General features: G+C 57.2%; 1 pseudogene; it reads right to left on the bottom strand.

Moving 5' to 3' along the window:
* Positions 1 to 951: 951 nt before the first annotated feature.
* On the bottom strand, positions 952 to 23762 carry LOC112656289 (rho GTPase-activating protein 27-like; annotated as a pseudogene).
* Between the last annotated feature and the right edge of the window lie 910 nt (positions 23763 to 24672).

Below are 24672 nucleotides of genomic sequence, written 5' to 3'. Positions count from 1 at the left end.
ATTGGCAGTGGCTGATTTCTGAAACTGGTGACAAATCATGATGATTCTGGGACTTCTTTGGCTGCTGCTGCATTGTTTGCTGACCGAGGCGTTGGCAGGGTCAGAAGCCTGGGGTGGGGCGAGGATCAGACGGGGGAGCTGACACTTCCCAAGACCTCCCTTCCCAAGGGTCCTCCTGCCAGCTGTCCTGCCACAGGTCCCCATTCACCGTGGCCCACAAGGCCCCGCACACCCTGTCCCCTGCCAGCCTCTCTGGCCTCACCTCACACCCACGCTCACTGCTTGTGTGGGTTCTTTTCAGATTTTGTTCTCTCCTCGAGCCTTCCTGCCGCAGAGCCTTTGAACATGCTGTTCCCTCTGACTAGATACCCTTCTCTTAGTTCCTCACCTTGAGGACTCCTCTTCATTCTTTAGTGCTGGGCTCAAATGGGGCTTCCGCAGAAGCATCTCAGGTTCCTGAGGAACAGTGACCTCCGAGTGGCATACCTTCAGAGCACCCTGTGCTTTTTCGTAGCGTTTGGAGGGTGTGAGGGCTCCTTGCCCTGCTGTGAGTCCCCGCTTTAGAAGGCTCTACTCTTGACCTTCTCTGTCTGCCTCTCCCCACAGGCTCCTTGGAGCCTGGGCCCTTCCCTTTGGACCATACCCGTAACATGCAAGACCCCAGAATTCCCTGCTCCAATGGCCCCAGGCCCCTTCCCTTAAGGATGGATCATGTGGGGTGGCCACGGGGCAGCAAGTGGCAGGGGGTGTGGCAGTTTGTGCTAGTGGACGGGACTGTCCACATATGTGCATGTGGACCTCCCTTGGGCCAGGATAGCTCTGAGGGTGGCCAGCCACAGGGGGCAGGCTGACAGCAGAGCCAGATCTTATGCCAACCTACCCACATATAGGATTCAGAAGAATCAAAGAAGTTTAGTCTTCTAGGTCATTATGAAAGTATATTTGTCAGAGTAGGAGAATAGAACATATTTTATTTAACAGTTATAACTTGATTTGTAACTTTACAGTATTGCAATGCATGGTGTGAGGCTTCCATTTGTACTCTTGTCCCGGCCCTGCTGGCATTTGCGGTGGGCTTGGGCCTACCACCAACCGCAGGCTCTACCAGTGAGGCTGCACTCGCAGTACCCCTACCCCAGAGCACTGAGCCTGGCACAGAAGAGCAGATAATAAATATTGGCTGTGAGAAACAAATGAGATGATCCAAGTGAAATGCTTGGCAGGGTGCAAATGTCAATAAATATTAGCTATTATTGTTTGTTGAACAGACCAACAGTTTGTGGGGCAGGTGGGCCAAAACCCAGAAACTGAAGGGGTTTGTGCCTGAGGAGAGAAAAGGCATAGCTGCTCCTTCCTTCTTCCAGCCCTGTAGGCCTCTCCCAGCTCCCGAGGGTAAGGTGGGCACCGGGCAGGTAGCCTGACAGCAGAGATGCTGAGAGCTGGGGGCTCCTGCTACTTGCCCACCCGGCAGAGCAGAAGAGCTGGGCAGGTTTCCTGTCTGCCTCCAGCATCTCCCCAGGCCCCGACAGAACCCATTTGCCTTAGTTTCTTTTGCTCTGCCTGTGAGCACATGATGGGGTGTGGAGGGGTGCGGGGGGGGGGGTAGCTGAAAGAGCTGAGGTGGCCCTCCCGAGGCTGTGCTGTGCTGTGAGAGGAGCCTGTGAGGCAGTCAGGTGGCCCACAGGACCCCGAACAAGTCACTTTGCCGCTGCCACACCCTCTTCACTTGTCAAATGTGACTGCGTGTGGAAATGGTGCATGTCTCGTAGCCAGTGTGAGGGACACAGTTAATATGAACAGCCGGTGCACAGAACACAAGTGGGTCAGGGAGGGCAGAGGCTCACTCAAAGAGCCCACGGGGGAGTAGTCCTCCTCGGGGTAACTGGTCAGCGACTCGGGGTAGTCCGTTTCAGGGGTAGGGGGCTGCAAGGAGCAGGAGACAGAGTCAGACGCTCTCCGAGCCAGTAGGGACCCTGGGCCCCGCCCTTTCATACCAGGCCACGCCCCTCTATAGCAGTCCAGGGGACTGCGGGGTGCAGGAGGCGGGGCCTGAGGCCTGAGTCACCCCGCACCCCCCCGCACCCCTTCCCCCCCTCCCCCCGCCCCGCGCCTGAACCTCATTCCCGGGGGGCGGGGGCAGGAGGCGGGGTCCGAGGCCTCAGTCACCCCGCCCCCCCCGGCCAGGCCCCGCCCCTCACCCTCATTCCCGGGGCGGGGCAGGAGGCGGGGCCTGAAGCCTCAGTCACCCCGCCCCCCCCGGCCAGGCCCCGCCCCTCACCCTCATTCCCGGGGCGGGGCAGGAGGCGGGGCCTGAAGCCTCAGTCACTCCGCCCACCCGGGCCAGGCCCCGCCCCCTCACCCTGCGCTCCCCGGGGTCCAGTGGGCTCAGGCCTGGCTGCATGTCCTCCAGCGCGTCCTCGGGCTCGTCCTCGGGCTCGTCCTCGGGCTCGTCCTCCAGCTCGTCCTCCGGCTCGTCCTCCCAGACGGCCTCGCCCGTCAGCGGGTTGTAGAAGAACACCCTGCGGCTCTCCTCATCCCAATACTGGCCCCAGTCTGTCTCGAGGCTCTCGCGGCTGCCCACCGAGGCCGGAGAGGTGGCTGGGCTGGCGGCGCCCTCAGAGGCCTCGAAGGGCGACTCCCAGGTGGTCACGCCCGTGTCTGGGTTGTAGTAGTAGCGGCGCCCGCTGCCCGCGTCCCTGTGCGTCTCCCATGCGGGGGGGCGGGGGACCGAGGCGGTGCCGGGTGACGTGGGCAGGGGCTGCCTCTCGACGTTCTCGTACACGGGCTCCGGGGGGTCGTCCACCTGTGGGAGCAGGAAGGAGGCGTGACCGTCAGGGCAGCTCCGGGGTCACCCAGTCCCGACCCAGCCACTTCCCACCTGGGCGACCTTGGGCAAGTTGGAGTACCCCCTGCTTCAGTCCCGCCGCTGCACAATGTCTGCCCTGCCCGCTCCGGAAATTGTAGTGAAGAGAGAATGAGGAAATATTCGTGAAGGGGCATTGTCAAATATGAAATGTCCCAGATGCGTAGGGCACTTACATTATTTATTAACAATAATAAAATATCGATATCTTGAGTTCTCCCAGCTGCGCACTCACTGTGCACTCCAGGGGGCCAATCAGAGGTTGGGCAGGAATAGAGAAATGGCCTGGGCCCCATTCCTTTTCCTCCCCATTCAGGTCACAGAGGGGCAGGGCCCTGCTGCACTCTACAGCCCCCACCCCTCCTTCCTTCCTGTCCCTGAAATCTCTGGGACTGGAATCCGTACCACCTCTGATCTGGGACTGAAACTTCCTGAATGTGGTTTTTGCAGACCTCAGGATCAACTGCAGAGAAGGGAGAGAGGCAAGCCAGATGGGAGGAAGGAAGGAGGAGCTAGGAAAGAGGAGCCCCTCGTGCCCTCCAAAGGAAAGCGAGGTGGGCTGGAGGGTCCGGCCACACACAACATACCTCTGGTCATGCTCAACACCCCACTGCTCCTTGCGGCCTGCGGGGCAAAGTCTACGCCTTTAACAGGGCACCGGAGGGGCCTGTCGCCTCTCTGTCTACTTTATTTCCTGCCATTCCTGGCCCCCTGCCTTGAACTTTATGCTCTAGTAGCCTGGGGCTGCTGGAGGCTCCACCCTCCCTGCTGTATATCTTTTATGGGCCTGGATCCTTCAGAGTGCCTAGGCCCATCCCCACCCTTTTTTTCACCTGGCCCACTCCAATTCCTTCTTCAGGACTCAGCTCAGGTGTCAGGTTCAAGACCTTTCTTGAGATTCCTCTGGTGTGCCCACCATCGCCTAGCACCCTCAGCTGGCCAGAGGGATAGATAAGGACACTCTTAAACCCCAGGCAGCAGAAGAGCACCAGAAGATTAAGACTGTTTCTAGGACGATCTAATGCTACGGGGGAAATGCAGACTTCGACATGGGGAGCAAGTATATAGTTTCAAATCTGTGTTTTTAGAAACCCTCCAAAATGCTAACAGAGATAGTTATCTCCTCTGGGCAGTATAGTTATAGGGATGGGGTATTTATTTATTTATTTATTCTTTAAACTTTTCTCAAAATTTTGTACAATCACCCTCCCCCCCGCCCCGCCTTTTTTAATCACAGAACTGCCTGTGATGCCTTCACTAAGCTGTAAACTTCCCAAGAGGGGAAGCCGGTCATGTCAAGGTGGCATCTCCCTGGGCCTTAGGAAGGCGCCTAAAAACACACTCGTTTGTCCCACAAAGATTCACCTGTCCGGTGCACGCACTGTTCTAGGCACTGGGGAACGCAGCAGTGAACAAAGGGACCCACATCCCTACTGGGCAGCCTGTGTAAATGGTCAGGGAGCAGGGAGGGAGATGAGCAGGGTGAGAAGTGAAATGCACAGCACAGCACGTTGTCCGTGGTAGTTACTGCTAGCAGGAGACAAAGTGTCAGAAAAGCAGTGGTAGAGTTTTAGATCATCAGGGGCAGGTCCCAGGCATGGAGGGAACAGGAGGAGCTGGATACACCAGATCCTCACTCCTCTCCCTCACCCTGCAAGCGCTTGTGTGGCTGAGACAGAACCCCCCACCCCACTTCTCCTTTCTCTCTGTCCACCGCAGCCATCCCATATTCCAGCCACACCGGCCCATGGACCCTCCCGCAAACACAAAGCCACCTCCTATCTCTGCACCTTTGCTCCAGTGGGTCCTTCAGCCTGGAACTCTCTGCTCTCATACCTGCCTACCCAGATCCTGCTCCTCTGCTGGTGCTCTGCTCCAAGCCTCCGGGAGAGGCCTTCTCCCTCAGGAGAGACGTCTGGCGCACGGACATGCTGTTCATCCCTCTGTTCGGGCCGGCAGCATTCCGCCTTGGGTTGTCCACTCATCTGCCTACCTCCTCTGACCCCAAAGGCGGGGTTTTGTTTTTGAGCAGGGGACCCAGGATGATGTACTTGACCCCAGTTGCCCTCTAGCTGCTGGCCCAATGCCCTGAAGCACACATCCAATCCACCAAAAGTACTTATTGCTTGAGTACAAAAGCCAATTCCAAGCCACATTTCAGCAGCAAACAACAAACAAACACACCTGACACCACAGGAGACTCAAGTTAGCTTTGGACAAGGACTTCCTGGGAGTGGGGGTTCAGCACAGGAGTCTCTTTGGGAGACCAGGATGGAGGCAGTGGACAGAGGAAGGTGGGTGACCAGACACATCTCCCACCTGCCCCAGCTGGACCTGCTGAGGCAGGCGCCTTCCCCTCCTTGGGACAGGGGCTGGGAGGTCATGTGGGGCATAGATGAGCTGAGGAAGGAGCCAGGCTCTATGGAGCGGGGATTTCCACCTGCAGGCTGCTAGTCTTGGCTGTGAGTCCATGGGGAGTCCCAGGCTGGCCAGGGTGATGGGGATCTCACACGAAGTAGCCCTAGTGGGTACAGAGGTGAGACCTAGGAGCTGGATGTTTAGGCTCTCAGCATGAGGGGGCTGTCAGAGGAAGAGAAGATGCAGAATCGCACTGTGGGGCTCCAGGCTGCAGACCAGAGGCCAAATGGGGGCAGGGCAGGGCCCCTGGGAGGGGCTGCCCCAGAGACACAGGCTGCTTCAGGAGGTAGGAAGGGGCTTTCACTGGACGGGAGCAGGCAAAGTCCAACCCCCTGTCAGTGATGCTACAGCCCTGTGGTGGGAGCTGGACCACACGCAGCGGCCCTGAGGCCCCTTCAAACTCTAGAACTTTCTCCCTGTAGAGCCCCTCCAGTGCTAGGATAAAGCCAGGATCAGACTGGAAGCCAGGCAGGGCCAGTCCCCCTGTGCCCTCTGGCCTTCAAGGGGAAGCTCGTGCAGGTTAGAGCAGGGTCTGCCACCCTGCCCACGACTCCTGGAGGTCCAGGCAACACCCAGTGACAGCCCATCAGTGGGGCCCTGACTAGGCACCAACAGCTCTCGGGGCCCAGATCCCAATCACAACAGAGACACGGGGGACAACAGTAGGAAAGGGGAAGTGGTCTCCTACCTCAGCGGCAAGAGGGGCTCTGGCTCTCACCACGCCCAGCTGCCCAGCCCCGCAGCCCTCCCCTTGCCCACAAGCAGGTGGCAGGCCTGCCTCTGCCCCTGCGCTGATCACCATCTCTCAGGGTCCCCCTGCAGCCCCTCCCAGGCAGGCGAAGGCCTTGGCAAAGGGAAGAGGAAAGCAGGGAGGAGTCCCCGAAGTCTGAGAGATGTCCTGCTCCGAAGCTCCGCTCAGCCACTCCTGAGAGGGCCAGAGAACAGAGGCCCACTAGTGGCACCTTGATCCCGAGGCCCTCGGCCGTCCCCACCAGAGGCTGAGCTTGCCCCCAAATGCCACGGCCCCCTACCTGTCCCCGCAGGGCCTGACTCCGCCTCCTGGTCAGCCTGGCAATCATGTCCACCATCCTGTCCCCTCAGAGCTGCTGGGACGAAGCCCTGGGCAGGCTTTAGGGGTGGAGCCAAGGGGCACAACCCCAGGGCTGGCACAAGGCAACAAGGAAACAAGAAGTGGCTTTGAGGTGGCGGGAGGCTGAGCCTCCAGCCCATTTCCTGTCAGGGCTGTGGAAGTGCTGCCTGAGACAGAGGCTGCCTGCTGTGGGGGGGGGGGTGGGGGGGGTGAAGTGGGGGGGGTCTTAGGTCGGGGGTGTTTCTATGTGTCCAGGGAAGCGCCGGCCTTCCTACTCCATACTCTGGTCACCGGCAAGGTCTGAATCCCAGGGCAGATACAGCCAGGGAGCAGGATGGCGCCAAACCGAGGTTGGGGGAGGGGAGGCCAGACAGCTGGGAGAGGGCAGAGGGGGCAGTTGGGTGCTGGGGCCCCAGGCTGGCGTAGACAGGACACGGAGTGGCCCTCAACTCCCCCAGTGCCCAGGGCGATGGGGAAGAGGAAGCTAGTGTGTGGGGTGCCGGGGCGGGGGGGCAACGTGTCAAAGAGGAAGGGGTCTGGGCAGCTGTGGCATCAGACGGAGTCAGTGTCTGGAGTTCTGCAGCCTCACAGAGGACAGGAGGGATTCTGACCACACCACAGTCCACTCGCCTGACTGCCTGAGCCTGTCCCCTCCCGGTTCGCTCTCCAAGATGCACGCATGCACCCTCGCCTGGGTGTCTAATACGTGCACAAGTATGCCTGCGTCCCCACTCTCTAAGGACCCGGAGAAGGGGACAGGGACTAGCCTCTCCACAACCCCACAACCAAGAGCTTCCCCTGGGCCTGGTCTCTCTCCTGTTTCAGGCTCTGACCCCACCTTCCACCGGGATCCCAGACCCATTGTCTCCTGCTCTTCCATTCCAGTAACCCTCCTGTCCCCAGCCCTGGTCTTACTTCCTCCCCTGCCCATGCCCCCCCAGACCACTCCTTCCCTGCACCCACTGTGGGCCCAGGACAGGGACACCCAAGGAGAGCCAGGCGTGGTGTAGATTTGGAGTGTGGGCCCTTTGGGCAGACCGCATCCAGAACAAGCCAGGGATTCATGCCCTACTCTGCCCTCCAAGCTCCTGTATTGCTCCCCTCCCATCCCAGGTGGGACTCAGAAGCCTGGAACACTGAGGGCAGAGAGGCCTGGGGTCCTCCCACTTGTCACACACATGACACATCCCACTGCCCCCGCCCTGGGGGACATGGGCCACACGCAAAATAGGTCACCAGGAGAGATGGAGCCAGGCCCAGAAGATGGGAAAGGCCGGAAACTCTGAGCTGGCAGCAGGCAGGAGCTGGGGAAGGAGAGAGAGGACATGGGTGTGGGGACCTGAGCCCTCAGCACTGCCCCGCTGGAGAACTAGGGAGCAGGGTCTTCCTGTGGCAGGAACCAAGAGTGACAGGACAGGAGACTGGGACCACCGAAAAGGCAGCCCACGTGCTGTTCCTCCTCTGTAAGAAGCTGGGCCCCCCAGGCCTGGGGTCTTCCCAGGGGGCTCTGGCCCCCCACCCCAGGGACTGAGCCAAACCCACACAGCTCTGGCCTGCTCTTCTTGGTCAAGGAGCTTGGTTCCTCAGGCTTCCAGTCTAGGCTTCCCCTCAGCAAGAGGAGGCGTGACCACAGCAGCTCCCCAGTGGTGTCCTCCTCCCTCAACCGCATCTTCACGCCTGGCCTGGCCCTCTAGAGGCACACGGTGGAGGAGGGGACAGAACAAGCCGGCTGCTCTGTCCTCACCCCTTCTCCCCAAAACCCTCACAGGAGGCTTGTGGCAACCAGAAAAATCCTATCAGCTCTCTGAAGCCAGAGGCAAAAGAAATGCCTGCAAACCAGTGACTGGAGCCCAGACACTGGCTCAGGGGGGCTGCCGCGGGGTCGGGACCTCCTTTGCTGACTTCAGTGCCTCCAGAGCTGAGCGGAGGGAGAGTGGAGGATGGGTTGTGATCTTTGCCTCAGGGAGCCTTGCAGGGTGCCCAGAGCTGGCGTCCTTCCCTTCCCTGAGCACGCCATCTCCAGGACGGAGTCCGGGCCTCACTGTACCCACCCCCAGCCCTGAGCCACAAGTCCACTGATGTGCAGTGGGGGAACTGGGGGTCCCCTCAGAACGGAGGGAACCACGCCTGGAGCTGTCCCCAGAGTCTGGTGTAACAGGTTTGGGCCGGGGCTCAGACCCCTCGTTTTGTACTAAAGCCCAGGTGAGGCTCAGTGTAACCTTACTGCTCGGCCTGTAGCCTGCGAAGACGAACACAGTAGCCCGAGGTCAGGTTCCTCTGTGGGGCTTAGAGCAGAGGCATCATCATTTGATTAAAGGGGGGCGGGGAGAATGACGCAGGATTCAGAGAAATGGCTTCTTGTGTCGCTGGTGCCCTAGCTTCTCCCCGGGCAGCCCCTTGAATCTCTGCGCCTCTGTTTCTTTATGCATAGAATGGTGCTGTCATGCTCTCCCCGCTCCCAGGGCTGGCCTCTGTGGAGGCGTCAAGCCGCCCCCGGGATCCTACACCCTACACTCTACACTCAGGGACGTGGGAAAGAAAGCGGGGTGACACTTCCGTTTTTTTGGTTCTGGGTTTCGATTGAGTGCCCTCGGCTCTGGACTCTGCCCTCAGCCTCTTGGTGACCTCATGGGACTGTGTGCTCGGCCTGCTCCTCAGGGTAGGTGGGGTGGGGGGTGGAGCCCCTTTGCCACTCACATGCTCTGTGCTCTGGACAAGGCTGGCTGACGCCCAGGAGGAATCAGAAACCGTCTGTCAAGGAAACTGCTGGCTGGCAAAGGCTGTCATCGTGAGCCAACCGAGGGAGAGAGATGTGACAGGGGCCTGTCCCTCCAAATGTGTCTGCACCTGTACCCACCGCACCTCCTCACTTCCCCACTGGAGGGACCAGGTTCCCCCGTCCAAGAGGGCCTCCCGAATATGGGCCCCTGAGGATCCCACTGCCTCTTGCTCAGAAGCTGCCTCTCCACAAACCTCTCACTAACCCTCCCACTTGATGGCTGCAGGCCCTTTGGCGTGGCAACAAATTCCAGGTCTCTCCATCTTAAAAAGAAAATGTGTGCTCCTGGACCCAGCTCATCCTGCCTCCTTTCCGGAGCCCACCTGTTGAAGGTGTGTGTGTGTGTGTGTCTGCCGTCCTGCTTCTGACGTCCAGCCCACTGCCCGGGGGTCCTACAACTCCTTTGATGACAGCAGCGGTCCTTGGAGGGTCTGACTCTCCTCAGGACTTAGTCCTTACAGGCCTCTCCCTCCTCACCCTCTGGTGCCTCCTGGGCTGTGAGCCATGCTCCTCTTCCTCCACTTAACTCCTTGATACTGGGTCTCCCATTTGCTTCTCACTCTCCTGTCCCGGGGAAGCCCAGCCGGATCTGTTAGCTTAACTACCTGCAAGACCATCTCCAGGAGCAAAAACCTGAGTGGAGTCCTGGGGGTCCTTGGTACACCCTACAAGCTGCATATCCCAGAAACCAAGTTCACCTTCCTCCCCTCCTCCTTCCCATCTTGGCATCATCTTGTTTTTGTTTTCTTCTTCTTTTTTTTAAGATTTTATTTATTCACGAGAGACAGAGAGAGAGGCAGAGACACAGACAGAGGGAGAAGCAGGCTCCCTGCAGGGAGCCCAATGTGGGACTTGATCCCAGGACCCTGGGATCATGACCCAAGCAAAAGGCAGCCGCTCAACCACTGAACCACCCAGGTGCCCCATCTTGGTTGTTCAAGCAGAGATCTAGAGTCCCCGAGGCTGGGGACCAGCCTAAGCCTTTCGGACATATCAGTCTCCAGGTAACACAGGGGCTAGGGGAACATGGGAACCCCACCACAAGGAAGCAGAAATTCAAATCTAGAATAGATGTCCTATGGGGCAACCACTCTGGTCCCTGTCCAGGCAGGAGAAGAGGGAGGGAAACAGCAAGAGAGATTTAAGAGACAAATGAGATGCATGATCCTTGAGCTGATTCTGGTTCAAACAAACTGACTGTGAGAGATTTGTTTTAGGACAATGAGGGACATTTGACTATGGCCTGGATCTTAGCTGATATGAAGGAACTAATATTAATTTTGTTAGATATAATAATGGGTATAGTATTGAGGTTATGGAAAAAAACATTTTTAAGACATAACAGGCTGGGGCACCTCAGAAGCTCAGTTGGTTAAGCGTCTGCCTTTGGCCCAGGTCATGATCCTGGAATCCCCGGGGCGCATAGGGCTCCCTGCTCAGCAGGGAGCCTACTTCTCCTTCTGTCTCTTTCCCCTTGCTCATGTTCTCTCTCTCACTCACTCAACATCTCTCAAATAAATAAATAAATAATAAATAAATAAATAAAAATCTTGTTAAAAAAAGACATACAGGCTGAGTTTTTAAGGGATGAGATAGGATAAATTCTGGAATTTATTATTTCTCAGCAAAAAGAAAAAAGAGAGAGAACTAACTTGACAAGAATTGTTAAATCTAAGTAATAGGTATAATTATATTAATTATAATATTCTTTTCACTTCTTTGCATGTTTGAAAATCTTCATAATAGGGACACCTGGGTGGTTCAGTGGTTGAGTACCTGCCTTTGGCTCAGGTCATGATCCTGGGGTCCTGGGATCGAGTCCCGCATCAGGCTCCCTATAGGGAGCTTGCTTCTCCCTCTGCCTCTCTCTGTGTGTCTCTCATGAATAAATTATAAAATCTTTAAAAAATTTTTCATAATAAAAAGGGGAGAAAACCTCCCTTAAACTTGTTTACTCTTCTGGATTCTCAGTGTTACTACTCCAAGGTGTTCACTGTTTCTTATCCAGAAAGACAGGCCCTTCCAGCTCTCCCCTACCCCTGGTAGTAATTTCTCTCCTTTATGACGCAGCTCTGGCTCTAGGAATTCTGGAAACATGGCAGCTTAAACATGTCCTGCTTCTTCTCTTCTCCTGGACGCTACCCTCAAGGAAGGGGCTGTGCCAGCTCCTGGGCAGGGCTGGCTGGCAGGAGTAGAGGGCCTGAGATAGAAGCTGGAACCCAGGAGACCCCGGGGCAGACCAGGCCACCATAGGACCCTAGGGGGAAAGCAGGGTGACCCCGAGGAGCTGACAGGGAGTCAAACAGGTGGGCTCAGCACTCTCTGCCCAACAGGCTGGGGATGCCGAGGAGGCAGCAGGCAGGGAGAATTCTTGATGGTGTCTTAGAAGAGGCTGCCCAGCCCGGCTGGCCCGCTGGCAGAGACCACCATTCCTCTGCTCTAGGGCCGCGCCTAGTGGGGACACTTCAACAGCTCATCCCAGCCCCAGTGAGAAAAGACACATAAACCCCACTCCTCTGACAGGACAGTGGCTGGAGAGAGGTGGAGCAAAGAGAACAACCAAATCTACCCGGGCTGCAAGACCCTAATACAGCAGGGTCAGGACGTGCTAAAGACCAATCACCAATCCGGGTAGGAAGAGGAGTTTGTCAGTAAAAGGTGGCAGGATAGGTGGATGGCCATCCAGAAAAATAATTAAAGGTGGGTTGACATCCTACTCTGTCCACTCGGATATACCCCCAAATAGATCAAAGATTCAGACATAAAAAGCGAAACCATAAAAATACTTAAAGAGAAAAACATAAGCAAAATTGTATATTAAAAATAAAAAAGGCAGAAGGGCACCTGGGTGGCTCAGTGGTTGCGCATCTGCCTTTGGCTCAGGCAGTGATCCCGGGGTCCTGGGACTGAGTCCTGTATTGGGCTCTCCCTGCAGGGAGCCTGCTTCTCCCTCTGCCTGTCTTTGGCTCTCTCTGTGTGTTTCTCATGAATAAATAAATAAAATCTTCAAACCAAACCAAACAAACAAAAAAGCAGAGACTCAAACTCTAAAAGCCATACATTTGACCACGTAAGTGCATCTTAAGTCATTTGCGTGGCCAGAAAATAACATTAGCAAAGTCAGAAGAGAAACTTACATGACAACTCCTGTAAGAGATAGAGGGCTGTTTTCCTTCGTATGGCAAAACCTCCTAATAACCAATAAGTAAAAGACCAATAAGTCAATGGAAAAATGAGCACTGGCTCTGAACAGGTTGTTAACAGAAAAAGGAAAACAAACAGTCCTTAAATCTATGAGAAGATGCTCACTCTCACTGAAAAGAGAAATGCAAATTCAAGCTATCCTAAGATCATATATTTTACTATTGGATCAGCAGGAAACGACATCTTGTTGGCACCTGGTTGGCAAGGCTGTGGGGGATCAGACACTCACATTTGTGTTGGTGGGAATGTAAATTGGTATAAGCCCCCAGGAAAGGGACAGCAATTTGGCAAAAATTAACAAATATCCATCGTTTATCCTTCCACCCAGCAATCCTACTTCTGGGATTTATCCTTGATTTATCTGCACGTGGGGTGAAAGATTATCTATTACAGGACTGTGCATAATAGCAAGAGATGGGAAACGATTCAAGGGCCCATCACCAGCGGACCGGTTGAAGAATTTCTGATACATCCGTACAGTGAAAACCATGTAGCTCTAAGGAAGGAGACTGATACTCTCTCTGCACAGACTCCAAGATATATTGTTAAATCAAAAAGGCAAAGAAGAAGCAAGATGCGGTGTTGTGTGTACTGCATGTCACCTTTACGGAAGAGAGACAGAAAAGCAAGTAATCAAATGTGTTTTCATACAGGTTTGTGTTTGCATAAAGAAACTCTGGCAGAATCGAGAAAGAATTAATGAAAGTGGTGACTTATGAGTTGATGGAGAGAACAGGGCACAGAAGCAGGTGTGTGGGGGGGAATTTTTACTATATACTTTTTAATATTGCTTTTATTTTTATTTTATGTTTTAAAGATTTCAGGGCAGCCCGGGTGGCTCAGCGATTTAGCGCCGCCTTCAGCCCAGGGTGTGATCCTGGAGACCCAAGATCGAGTCTCACTTCGAGCTCCCTGCATGGAGTCTGCTTCTCCCTCTGCCTGTGTCTCTGCCTCTCTTTCTGTGTGTCTCTCATGAATACATAAATAAAATCTTAAAAAAAGATGTCATTATGTATTCATGAGAGACACACACAGAGAGGAAGAGACACAGGCAGAGGGAGAAGCAGGCTTCCTTCGAGGAGCCTGATGTGGGACTGTATCCCAGGATCCCAGGATCACTACCTGAGCCAAAGGCAGGCGCTCAACCACTGAGCCACCCAGGCATCCTATTGCTTTGATTTTTAAAAACCGTGAAAGTACATTATCTAATTTTTAAAAAAATCTTGCTATTAGCAAGATAGAAGGGCTGGAAAACACAGTGACTACTGGAACAACAACAAAAGGGAAATCTTCAGGAGATTCAAGTAAGACACTAAAGAAAAAAAAAAAAAGACTACTACTTTAGAATTTAAAATATATCATGTACTACTCATTGAAGGTGAGGACAGTCCCTTTCCAGACTCAAATTTGTGGCCTGGAAGAGAAAGCAGGAGAAATATCTCAGAACTGATGTACGCAGAGGCAAGACATAGAGGGGGCAAAGCTACAAAGCTGGAGACGCCAGTCAAGAGAGCTAACATGCAAATGAAAGAAAAAGGCAAAGACCCCAATACTCATGCAACAAAGAGATTTCTCTAAGCTGAAAAAAGACCCACGGCTATCCAGAGACTGACGGGTTTTATGAGTTCCAGGAGGAGGAGTGTTGAGAAAAAGCATCCCTCCCTTCTGCACATCCTAGAGGGGATGTTTGATCAGGAGCCGCAGGGAAAAGCAGAAGCCACGAATGAAATGCAAGGGGGTAGCAGGACAGCAGAGGAACAGGACAATCAGGAGCAACCTGATAGAAGGGGGAAAAGGAAACCCGTTAAAGATTCTGAAAAGAGTGCATTATCCCAACAAAAGACAGTCAGTTTGGTTTCCAAATTCAGTGGTAGGAGATATATATATGAAATAGACGTAAAACATGATAATGTTGAATATAGAAGGATACTGAGAGATACCAGCAAGTGCAAAAAATAAAACCCAATAAAATAGAAAGAGTGGCCCTGCTTGTAACAGCAAGATGGTGATTCAGGTGAAACCACCCACCGGTAAAGAGGGACACCAGGGGATGATACAAAGGCACACTCTGTGATGCAGGACAGTCAAAATCTGTGTGCACTGCCAACAAACTTGTAGTTAAATATAAAAAGCAAACCTGAGATGCCTGGGTGGCTCAGTGGTTGAGCATCTGCCTTGGCTCAGGGGTGATCCCGTGATGTGATCCCGGGGTCCTGGATTGAGGGATTGAGTCCTCCCCGCAGGGAGCCTGCTTCTCCCTCTGCCTGTGTCTCTGCCTCTCTCTGAGTCTCTCATGAACAAAAAATAAACCTTAAAAAAAAAAAGCAAAACCTGCTAAAAGTACAAGATCTTTACAAAGAAAATCTGAGCGAGAGATGTAATAAACCTCTATTGGAACTGGAGTAAAAGACAAAAACAAAAGGAAGTCTACAAAGGAAACACAGGTTTCAATAACGTAATCGATCAGCTTTGGCTTGATATATCCAGACCTTATGTCCCTTAGATGGAAAATATACGATTTTTCCACTATGAAAAACTTAGAAAAACCATTTATTTCTTCGGTCACGAAGGAATCCATAGAGAAATTTAAAATGGAGATTTTGCAAATCTAGGAAAAATGAATACTTTCCTAGGAAAAGGCAAAATGGCCAAAGTGACAAGAAGGAGTGGGAAAACGTGAATGAAAAGACCAAACTACCGTTATGAGAAAAAAAGTCTGCCCCTAACAAAGCACCAGGTAGGTCCAGAGGGTTTCAGGGAGGAGGCTGAATGGTAGAAACCTCTCGGATTCAGCCGCTGTCCCCCTTCCTTGGCCAGGAGGCAATCCTAAGTTTCTCTCTAGCGACTGGCGGGATTCTGGGGACTCCGGGGACAGCTCCTCCAGCGCACTCCACGGCATCCTGCAGGCACCCCTGCCACACCAGATCCTACCTGTGGGTCTGCTAGCCCATCTCTCTTCTGGGACAGAAAACTACCTGATGGCAGGGACCATGCCTTGTTTCTCCAGTGGCACCTGCCATGTACTGAATCCATGACACAGTAGGTGAAAAATCGCTAGTGCCATTGTCAGTGTACCGGGATGCCCCGGGGTCTGTAAAAACTCTCCCACACAGAGTAAAGCAGAATGGATGAAAAGAAGCCAAAATGCTAATAGTCATTATTATTTTAAAAAGATGTTATTTAATTTATTCATGATAGACCAAGAGAGAGAGAGAGAGAGAGAGAGGCAGAGACACAGCAGAGGGAGAAGCAGGCTCCATGCAGGGAGCCTGACCTGGGACTTGATCCCAGGACTCCAGGATCACGCCCTAGCGGAAGGCAGGCGCTAAAGCGCTGAGCCACCCAGGGATTCCCTCTAATAGTCATTAGAGTGAGATTGCCCATATTCGCCAAATATTTGCAATGGCGTTAAGCTATTTAAAAAAAAAAAAAAAAGATTTATTTATTTATTTGAGACAGAGAGATAGCACGAGTGGGGATAGGGCAGAGTAGAGTTCTCTATGCGGGGCTTGATCCCAGGACACTAGGATCCTGATCTGAGCCAAAGGCAGATGCTTAACCTAGGGAGCCTCCCCATAGCCCCTCCTTAAGCTATTTTATGGGGGGGGGGGGATAGTAAATTTACAAGTTGAGAAGCTTCCAGGAGCACTCCAGTTGCGTGCAGCAGAGGCAGGAAGGCCCCCTCTGGCACCTTTCTTGGTTCCTCTGGCTTCCTCTCCTAGGCCAAGTTGGCTCAGCCCCCAGGACAGACATGGAAGCCCTGAGAGGGCCCCCTGCCCTGCTCACCCAATGCCTCACGGTGGACCTCCACTCGGAGGACCCATAGGAGCCCAGAGCCTGGGCTAGGCAGAAGGGTCCTGCAGGCTCTGCTGTGCCTAAGCAGCTGCTCTGGAAGTCCCCTCAACACCACAATCCTTCCTCAATTTGGCAAGAGAGCCTCCTGCACTTGAGCAAGGACCCCTATGTCCCTCAGACCCAGTCCCTGGCAGCACCATTTCCCTCAACGCCAATCAACCTCAACTGTCCCCTGACCTTCTAGTCTGGAACCCTGACCATGTTTGCATCAGCTGGGCCTGGCCCTCCCCACTACTGGACACAGACAGCTCCAGGAAAGGCAGAGACAACAGATTGAGTGAGAAGCCGGCCCCTGGCGCTCAGGAAGGAAGTGGGGAGGCAGGTGGACCCGTCTCAGGGGGGCTGGGGACTGAGAGGTGAATCATAAGGCTCAGGTTCAGGGAGATCACCCAGGGGACTCCACAGAGCCATGGGGGCTGCCAGGGGCCTGGGAGGTTGCTCCTTTCTGCCCTGGGAGCTGTGGGTGGGGAGGACAACTGGTGGCCAGGAATGTGGGCTGGGTTGGGAGGGGCTACCCAAGAAGCTGCTCTTTCATGGGTCAGGCCTTAGGCTGGGCAGTGGGGCTCTAGGGTCAGCCTGGGGCTGCAGGTGAGTCATGGGGAGGGAAAGGTCAAGCCAGGTGTGAAGAAACCAGCCGGGCCAGCCCAGGGCTGCTGTTCTCCAAGGGTGGGTGGGGGGGAGGTAAGACAGTTGCTGGGAGGAGGGCATACAGACAAGGGCGCTCACTGCCCCCCCCTCCTTGGCCTCAGCTCCCCTGCTCCTCCTAGAGGGCCCCCTGGCTGGTCCCAAAGGGGGATCCAGGTGGAGGGATCCCTAAGGCCAGTTCCTTTGCCTTAATCACCGCTGCCTGGGGCGGCTCTTGGAGTCTGTCCCAAGGGGTGGGTGCCAGGCCTGGGATCCAGAGAGGAGGGTGAGGTGCCTGCCCGCCAGGCACCTGGCAGGGGAGTTTCAGCATGAGTGCAGGAAAAGACCAGGTGGAGGTCAGGGAAGGAGGAGAGAGGGTGGGAGAGCTGCCAGGGCACGACCCCGCCTTCCCCGGGCCCCATTGGGAGTTGAGGGGTCACTCACAGTTCTCAGCACAGGACAGGGAACCAGGGCCCCGGAGGCTCCTTCTAGTCCGGCTGCCTACTCAGGTGAGTAGGGCTGGGCTGGCTGCATAGGAAGCTGCCGAGGCCTCTGGCTGCACCTCTTTCCTTCCTGTGGCCAATGTCTGGGCAGCAGGGGCGGGCTCCCGTCCAGAGGGCCGGCCTGGGCCTTTCCACCTCAGAGGCCCTGGGGTGGGGATGGTGACCACACCCTGAGATCCCCAAGTCAGCAGGTCCCCCTCCCCCACTCCACCGCAACCACGGGGGAGGAGTCTCAGAGGCCCCTCCTCCTCCCTTAGAGGGGGTGGGGGCAGAGTGCTCCAGAAGGTGTGCCTCTGCCCTCTCCTGGGACAGCTTCTCCCACTGCGCCCTGGGTAGCTGGGTGCTGGCTGGTGGACGAGGGCTGGGAATTCCTGCCTCCTTCCCTGTGGCCGGTGCCCACCGCTGGGGACACGCAGGGTGCTTGGAAAGTGAATACTTGTTTGCCTTCCGATTGTCCTGTCCCTGCTGAGGGGAACAGGCTGGCCAAGGCTGTGGCCACCCAGCTGAGACTGCCTTCCGAGCTGCTGCGGGGATGAACCTTTGAGTGAAAGCCCATGGGACCACGAGCCCCTTTGGGACAGGATCGTGTCAGGTGTAACATGCTTTGCGTCCCCAGGGTCCAGCACTTTGACCAGCACACAGCAGGTGCTCATTACATGTCAGTTGAGTGGAAGGTGAATGACGAGGCTATAAAATGCCACACAGTGCAGAGGCTTCTCTCCTCTGGGGTGGGTCCCTGCCTCTGCTGATTCCTCTCCCCATGCCACCCTCTCCCCTTGTCCACTGGTCGACTATCCCCAATGACCCAACCCTGATCCTATGTCTCCTCCACCCTCAGATCATTGCCCCTCGCCTCAGAGGAAATGGGTCCCTCCCTCTCTGCCCGGGGCACCCCACCCCCACCCTGTTGGCCTCTCTCCCTGCGTCCCGTCGTCTCCCCAACCACCTCTTCACCATCCTCAGCCTCCCACTCTTCTGGCTCCTGACCGTTCGCTTAGATTTGGGGAGCCTCCCCCTTGACCTCCACCTGCCTCTGGCCACAAAGCATCTCTCCCTTCCCTGCCAAGCTCCTGAGTTGTCTACGCTCAGCCGGTGTCCTTACCTCATCCCTCTGGCCCCTGCCTTGAGCCCTCAGTAACCCCTTGACCAGCTCCTGATAAGGTGGCTGCTGACCTCGCAGTCACCGTTTCTGATACATGTTTAATGGCCTTTATCTCACTTCTCCTTTCTTCTGGACGTTTCTCGGTGTCTGGACAGGCACTCTCCTGTTCTTCCTCCTTGTTGCCTATTCCTTCCTCTGGGGCTTCTCTTCCCTCCCTTTGTCTGTTACCCGAATGTGGTGGGGCCTGACTGTCTCAGGTGTTCCCGGCCCCACGTCCACGCACTCTGCCCGCCCCGGTCCACATGCTGCAGGCCACACGCTGCAGGCCTTCTGCTGGGCAGCAGGCCCCCTCTCCAGCTGCTGTCTGGACCTGGCGCCACCGAATAAACAGACCACTGTCTGCGGGGTGTGCGACTGGGAGACTGCGACTCATTCCGACTTCTCTCCCACCTTCCTCAGCCCGTCGGCCACTAGATTCCAGGGAATCGACTTCCCAAATCTCCTGTCATCACTGTGTGCCTGGGAGACCATGGAGGTCTGTCCTCTGCTATTCTCAAAGTCCCAGCCACGGGGTCTTTTCTGAACCCCCTCTCTTCTCTGCTGAGAATCTTCCAGCAGCTGCAGGATTAAGTCCACATTGCTGGTGAGAGTCCACGAGGTCCTGCCTGGCCAGGCACTGCCCATTCCCCACAAGAGCCCCAGCAGTACAGGATGGGAGTGGAGCTGCAAGGCCTCAAGGGTGCCACATCTCACACCTGCACCCATGCCTCGGCACCACGGCACGCTGGGTGTCCTTCTATCCCAGATGGCCTGTGCCACGCTGGTCTGAGGCATCTGCCCTCTTGCCAGGCTCCTGACTCAGATGGTAGCTCTCCAGGGCTGGCGCTGTGCCTCATCAGATGCTTGGCAGGCAGGTGGGAGGCCAGTTCATGCTTAGTCAAGGAGTGAATGAAGGGGAAGGGTAGGTGCTGCCTCTCCTGCCTCCTCTAAGAAGGAAACAGGGAGGCTCACCTTTCAGGAAATTCCCTTCTCTAAATTCTGCCTTCGGGTCCCTGGGTGGCTCAGCGGTTGAGCACCTGCCTTCTGCCCAGGTCATGATCCTGGAGTTCCTGGATCCAGTCCTGCATCGGGCTCCCTGCCTGGAGCCTGCTTCTCCCTCTGCCTGGGTCTCTGCCTCTCTCTCTGTCTCTCGTGAATAAATAAATAAATAAATAAATAAATAAATAAATAAATAAATAATCAATCTTAAAAAAAAAAGAAGGCTGCCTTCAATAACTAAGAGCAGACTGGGGATCCTTCCCAGGAGAGAACCAACTCCCCACCCCTGGAGTTTGTAGGGGACAGGGGGTCAGGGAGACCCACACGCGACACTGGAATAAAGCAGGGTCACAGGGGAAACAGGAACAGAGATACCAAGCCTCTTGTTGAGATCGCACGGGGAATTAGGGCCAGAAGGGGGAGCAGGCTGAGCGTCTCGACCAATACCCAGGTCTCTCCGCGGACGCCCGGTTCCTCCCGGCGCGAGCACCACCCCGCCATCACGTGTGTCCCCACCCCCTCACTCCCCGGTAACTGCTGCTGAAGAAGGAGAAAGAGAATATGGAAAGGCCCCGGAATGCGCCTCCGACGGCCTGCCTGGGAACGGAGGGGCGCCGGGGTAAGGAGCGCTGGCATCCAGCCATCTGCCCCGGAGAAGCTGGCCACCTGGCCCCAGGGCCGCCGGGCGCAAGATCCCCCTGGCCCCCGCCCCCGTTCCTTCCGGGCGGAATCTGGGTCCGCGTCCTCACCCGCAGAATGCTGTTCCCCGCCATGGCCACAGGGGGGGCGGGCTGCTCCTTGCAGAAATCAAAGCGAAGGCGGCGCCGAAGGGGATGCTAAATGCGACCCGGGTCTGCCTCCGTGCGGCGCCTGCTACGTGCCAAGCGCTTCCACGCCTCACCTCGTCGAAGGCTCACAACGCTAATCCTTTACACAGGAGGACACTGGGGCTGGGGCAAATAAGGGATTCCTCAGCAGCTGGCAGGTCACCCAGCAGGGTCAAATTCGAGTCTCTCTAGCTTCAAATCCTGAGCTCTTTGCACTGTAACCAGACCTGGTGGTGGGAAGACCCAGGAAGTCCCCGAGCGGGACGGTGCCTCCTTCCGCGGGGCATCCCACACTCAGTCCTGGCATGTGCCAGGCAACCACGCTGACATCAAGTACATCAAGGACAAAGAAAGAAACCAGAGACACAAGGTTGGGGGGTCATCCATTCACCCTTTCCACCCGTCTTTGGGCCAAGGGACAAACTGAGACCCTGAGAGAGGAAGTGAATCTCCCATAATTACCCAGCTGGTGGCAGATGTCAAAAAGATGTTTGTGCATCCTCCCTCCACGTCTCCACACCCCCCCTTCCCCTGCCGCAAGTTCCTAAAGCTCAAGATGTCAGGGCCATGGAAAGGATTCTGGGGATGTAAGAGCGTTTTAAAACCGTGCTCTATTTTCGGTTGCCCAAATCAACACAACCGGATTCGAAACGAAACGAAAGAAAACAAAACAAAACAAACAACAACAACAACAAAAAACCCTCGCTGTAACCAGACCTCTTCCTGAAACAAAAAATTGGTGTGCGTGCGTGTGCGTGCGTGCGTGTGTGTGTTTAGAGGGGAACTGAAATGACTGAAATGTTGGAAGAAGCCAAAACGGGAAGCAGATCCCTGACTTTCACATCCATTATCTCATCTGATCCCCAAGCGTCTATGAGACAGGGGAGGCGGAGAGATCCTGCAGGCCCAGGATCCCGACGCCTCTCGGAATGGTGCGGCTGTCAGGCAGGTGAGGTGGCGCGCACCTGCCAGCACGGGGTGGGCGGCACACCGTACTCCAGGTCATCTGCATTTCTGCAGGAAAACGAAGTGTAATAAATAAATAAAGACCACCAACGGCTTCACCCGGGCTCAAGTCCAACTTTGCCACCAACTGAGTTACGGAAAACACTCGCGCTTCGGGGAGCTTTGGCATTTCGGAATTGCAGATGTGACTGGGAGCCTGCACCCCTCTCGTTTCGTGGTTGAGGAACGTGGGGCTCCGCGTGAGGCAGCCCGTGCAGAGCCGGCGGACGCTAAGCGGAGCGGGGCTCCTGGAGCGCGGGCGCAGCCCCCCGCCCGCCTCCTCGCTCCCGGGCGCCCCATACCTGCTGCGGGCGCTCGTCCCGCGCCGGGCCGCGCTCGTCCAGGATGGCCTCGTAGACGTTCCCGAGTCGCTGCGCGCCAGGGGGCGCGGGCACACCCAGGAGCCCGCCACGCTGCAGGCCTTGAAGCTGCCCGCGCTTCCCAGGAGGCCGGCAGGGGGCGCGACGGCGGCGCGCGCCAGGTCGTCCAGGGACCGCGCGGGCCGCACGGGCGCCGCGGGCCGCGTGTACAGGCAGGTGGGCAGGCCGGGCCCGGGGCTGCCGTGCTGGGTCGAGGCGCCGCGCCGCGCGGGGCCGCACAGGGAGCTCACGCGGCCCCGGGGCTTGGCGGCCGTGCCGTCGGGGCCCGCGGGCGCCGGCGCGCTCACGAAGCGGTAGTCGTAGGCGAGCGGTTCGGGGGCTGCGGGGCCCGGGCGGAGCGCGGGCGGCGGCGAGGAGGCGGCGGGGTCCCCGAGCGCCGGCAGCTCGCGCACGTACTGCGCCGGCAGGTAGAAGGGGCGGCCGCCGGGCTCGCGCCGGACGTGCCCCCAGTGCTCCGTGCTCCGGCGCAGCAGCCGGTAGCGCTCGTTGGGCTGGATGGCGACGCGCCGCCCGTCCTTGCCGGGTACTCGAAGGGATGCTCCACCAGCACGTACACGTCCCCCTCGACGTCCGCCGCCATCGCCATCGCGGCCGCGGAGTCTCCCTGTGGGCACGAGGAGGAGGGGCGCGGAGGTCAGGGCCACCCAGCCGGGAGGCGCGCCGCGCTAGGGGGACAAGAGACTTGGTTGAGTCCCGAAGCCGCGTTCCTCCTGGGCCTTAGGGCCTTGGTATCTCCAAAACGGGGCACTCGGATAAAATAATCTCGAAGGTTCCCATGCCCACAGTCGCTGATGTAATTATGCCAACGCTGATTCTGTGGCATTGCTGATAAGATTTGAGCCTGCATTCAATCCCCCGGTGGGGAGGTTGTGGGTAATACTGGTCCAACTTTGCAGCCAAGGAAGCCTTGACTCAGAGAGATGGGGTTGACTGGCGGCGGTAAGTCGACACCACACTTGCCAAAAAGTTGCCTGAACCTCAGTTTCCCCGTCTGTGAAGTGGGAAAAAGAGCTCATTCCTTCCGTGCCCGCCCGCCCCCGCCCCGCCCCGACGCCACCAGCCCTCAGGAAATCCGGGTCCACAGAGCCTCTTCCCTCCAGGATCCTGCGCCCCCGGCCCGGGCCCTCGGGGTAAGAGTTGAGGCGCGGGGCTCTAGGAGCTGCCCCGGCGCCGCTCTACCCCGGGAGTGTCCCCGCTTCGCGTAGACCAAGGGCCTTGGCATGAGGCACCAGGACTGCCAAGGCCGGGGAACCGGTTCTCTTGGTTTCTCTTTTCTTCCCCAGCGGCTCTGCGGGGAACGTGAACCCGGAGCCTGGCCCGCCCAGAGCGGCCCGCACCGCCCCCGACTGCAGATCCCACCTCCAACCTCCCAACCTCCCGAGAGAGGCTGGAGGGCCTGCCCACCTGCCCTGTGATCTCCACGTTGCCCCACGAGAGCAGAGCGGCCCCTAGAGAATGCACTACCCAGGCGGTGTCCTCCCCAAAGCTGTCCTGGAGTGATGGCCCCAACCCACCCCTCTGCATGCCAGCTTAGCTTGGCTCTGGGTGGGGCAGCCTTGGTCAGAGCCTAACTGTAAAGCTGCCCGGGTCTCACCATCAACAAGATGAATGAGTGACTTCTTGCGTGGCTGCTCCCTCCCGATCTTTACACTGACCACATCTCCTGCCCAACTGGGTCTCCCCGGGGGCAGCAGGTAGGAGCCCCTGTGGCTTGCTGAGGCTGAGGAACCCAAGGAACAGGGTCTGGCCGGCAGGGGTCCGGGTAGGGGCTCCTAGTGCCCCTTCCCCACTTTCTTAAGCTCTCCTCGATGGGGAAAGGGGTGCACAGTGGGCCCTGGAGGCGCAGTCAGTAAGCTGCCTGGAGCAAAGGCAACAAACCCTGGGAGGATACCCCTTCTCGTCACCTTCTCCTGGACCCCTGGCACTCGCTCACCTTGGCAGGGCAGGTCTCTGCGGGCCCATGGTGAAGGGCTAGATAGACCTTCCAGCCAGCAAACGATGCAGGTTAGGCCCCCATCTCGTTGGGCGGGGCTTCTGAGGGCTGGGTCGGGAAACCTCGGGGAGCAGGAGCTGCCAAGGGGAGCAAAGAGGCAGAGGGAGGCTCCGGAGGGGCCCCCAATTCTGGGAGGGGCGAGGAGGAGCCTGAAGGAGTGTCTGGGCCAGTGGAGACATTGGGAGCGGGCCCAGGGCAAGAGAAGGCAGGAGGGAGGGGCGGCAGCTGGCAGGGCTGCGACTGAAGGTGTGCTGTGCTGCCTGCTGGCAAGCAGAGCCCAAGGTGGGTAGACTCCCACCCTGCGCCCTCCACCAACGCCCCCCCCCCCCGCGGGATTTGTTGGCCTCCAGCCTCTGTGTCCCCTGGGTGCGCTGCTCCAGGGCTGCTCCACCCCGGATCGTCGTCTCCAGGCGTCCCCTTACGGGTGAGGCCATTTGCACCCTGAATCACCAACTGCCAACCGCGAGCCCTCTCCAGCCCGATTGCTGGCACTACTCGCTTCGGGCCCACCTCCGCCCTCCCCAGGCCCTTTCCCCGCACAGCTTGGCCGGGCCTGGAAAGACTCAGGGCGGGGTCCCAAGGCAGGGATGCCCACCAGAGCGGGGGTCTCGGGCTGGGTGGGGAGGGGACCCGGACTCGGCTCCTTCCCCAACTCGGGGGAGCGCGGAGGTTCCCTGAAACTCCAGGACTGATCCGTCCCCAGGAGCTGCTTTGGGTCCACTGGCCTGGGGACGAGAGTCACAGCGGCGCCAACGCCTGGGTCGGCGCGGGGGCCTGCACCTGGGCCCGTCCTGTCCCCGGACGGAGGGCAGCCCTTTTCATCTCCGCTCCTCGCGGGGGGATCCGAGCCGCGCGGCCCTGCTCGCGGGTCCCGCAGCTCCGGCCCCAGCGCCCCGGGAAGGGGAGCCGGCGAGAGAGAACCCGCCACCTGCAGCACCGCACCCCCACCGGCCCCCGGCTCAGCGCCCCCCGCCCGGCCCGGCCCCGGCCC

Source organism: Canis lupus, chromosome 9 (genome assembly GCF_003254725.2).
Source record: "Canis lupus dingo isolate Sandy chromosome 9, ASM325472v2, whole genome shotgun sequence".
Taxonomy (NCBI): domain Eukaryota; kingdom Metazoa; phylum Chordata; class Mammalia; order Carnivora; family Canidae; genus Canis; species Canis lupus.
The sequence above is the reverse complement of the archived record's forward strand: the minus strand, read 5'-3'. Positions and strand labels throughout refer to the sequence as shown.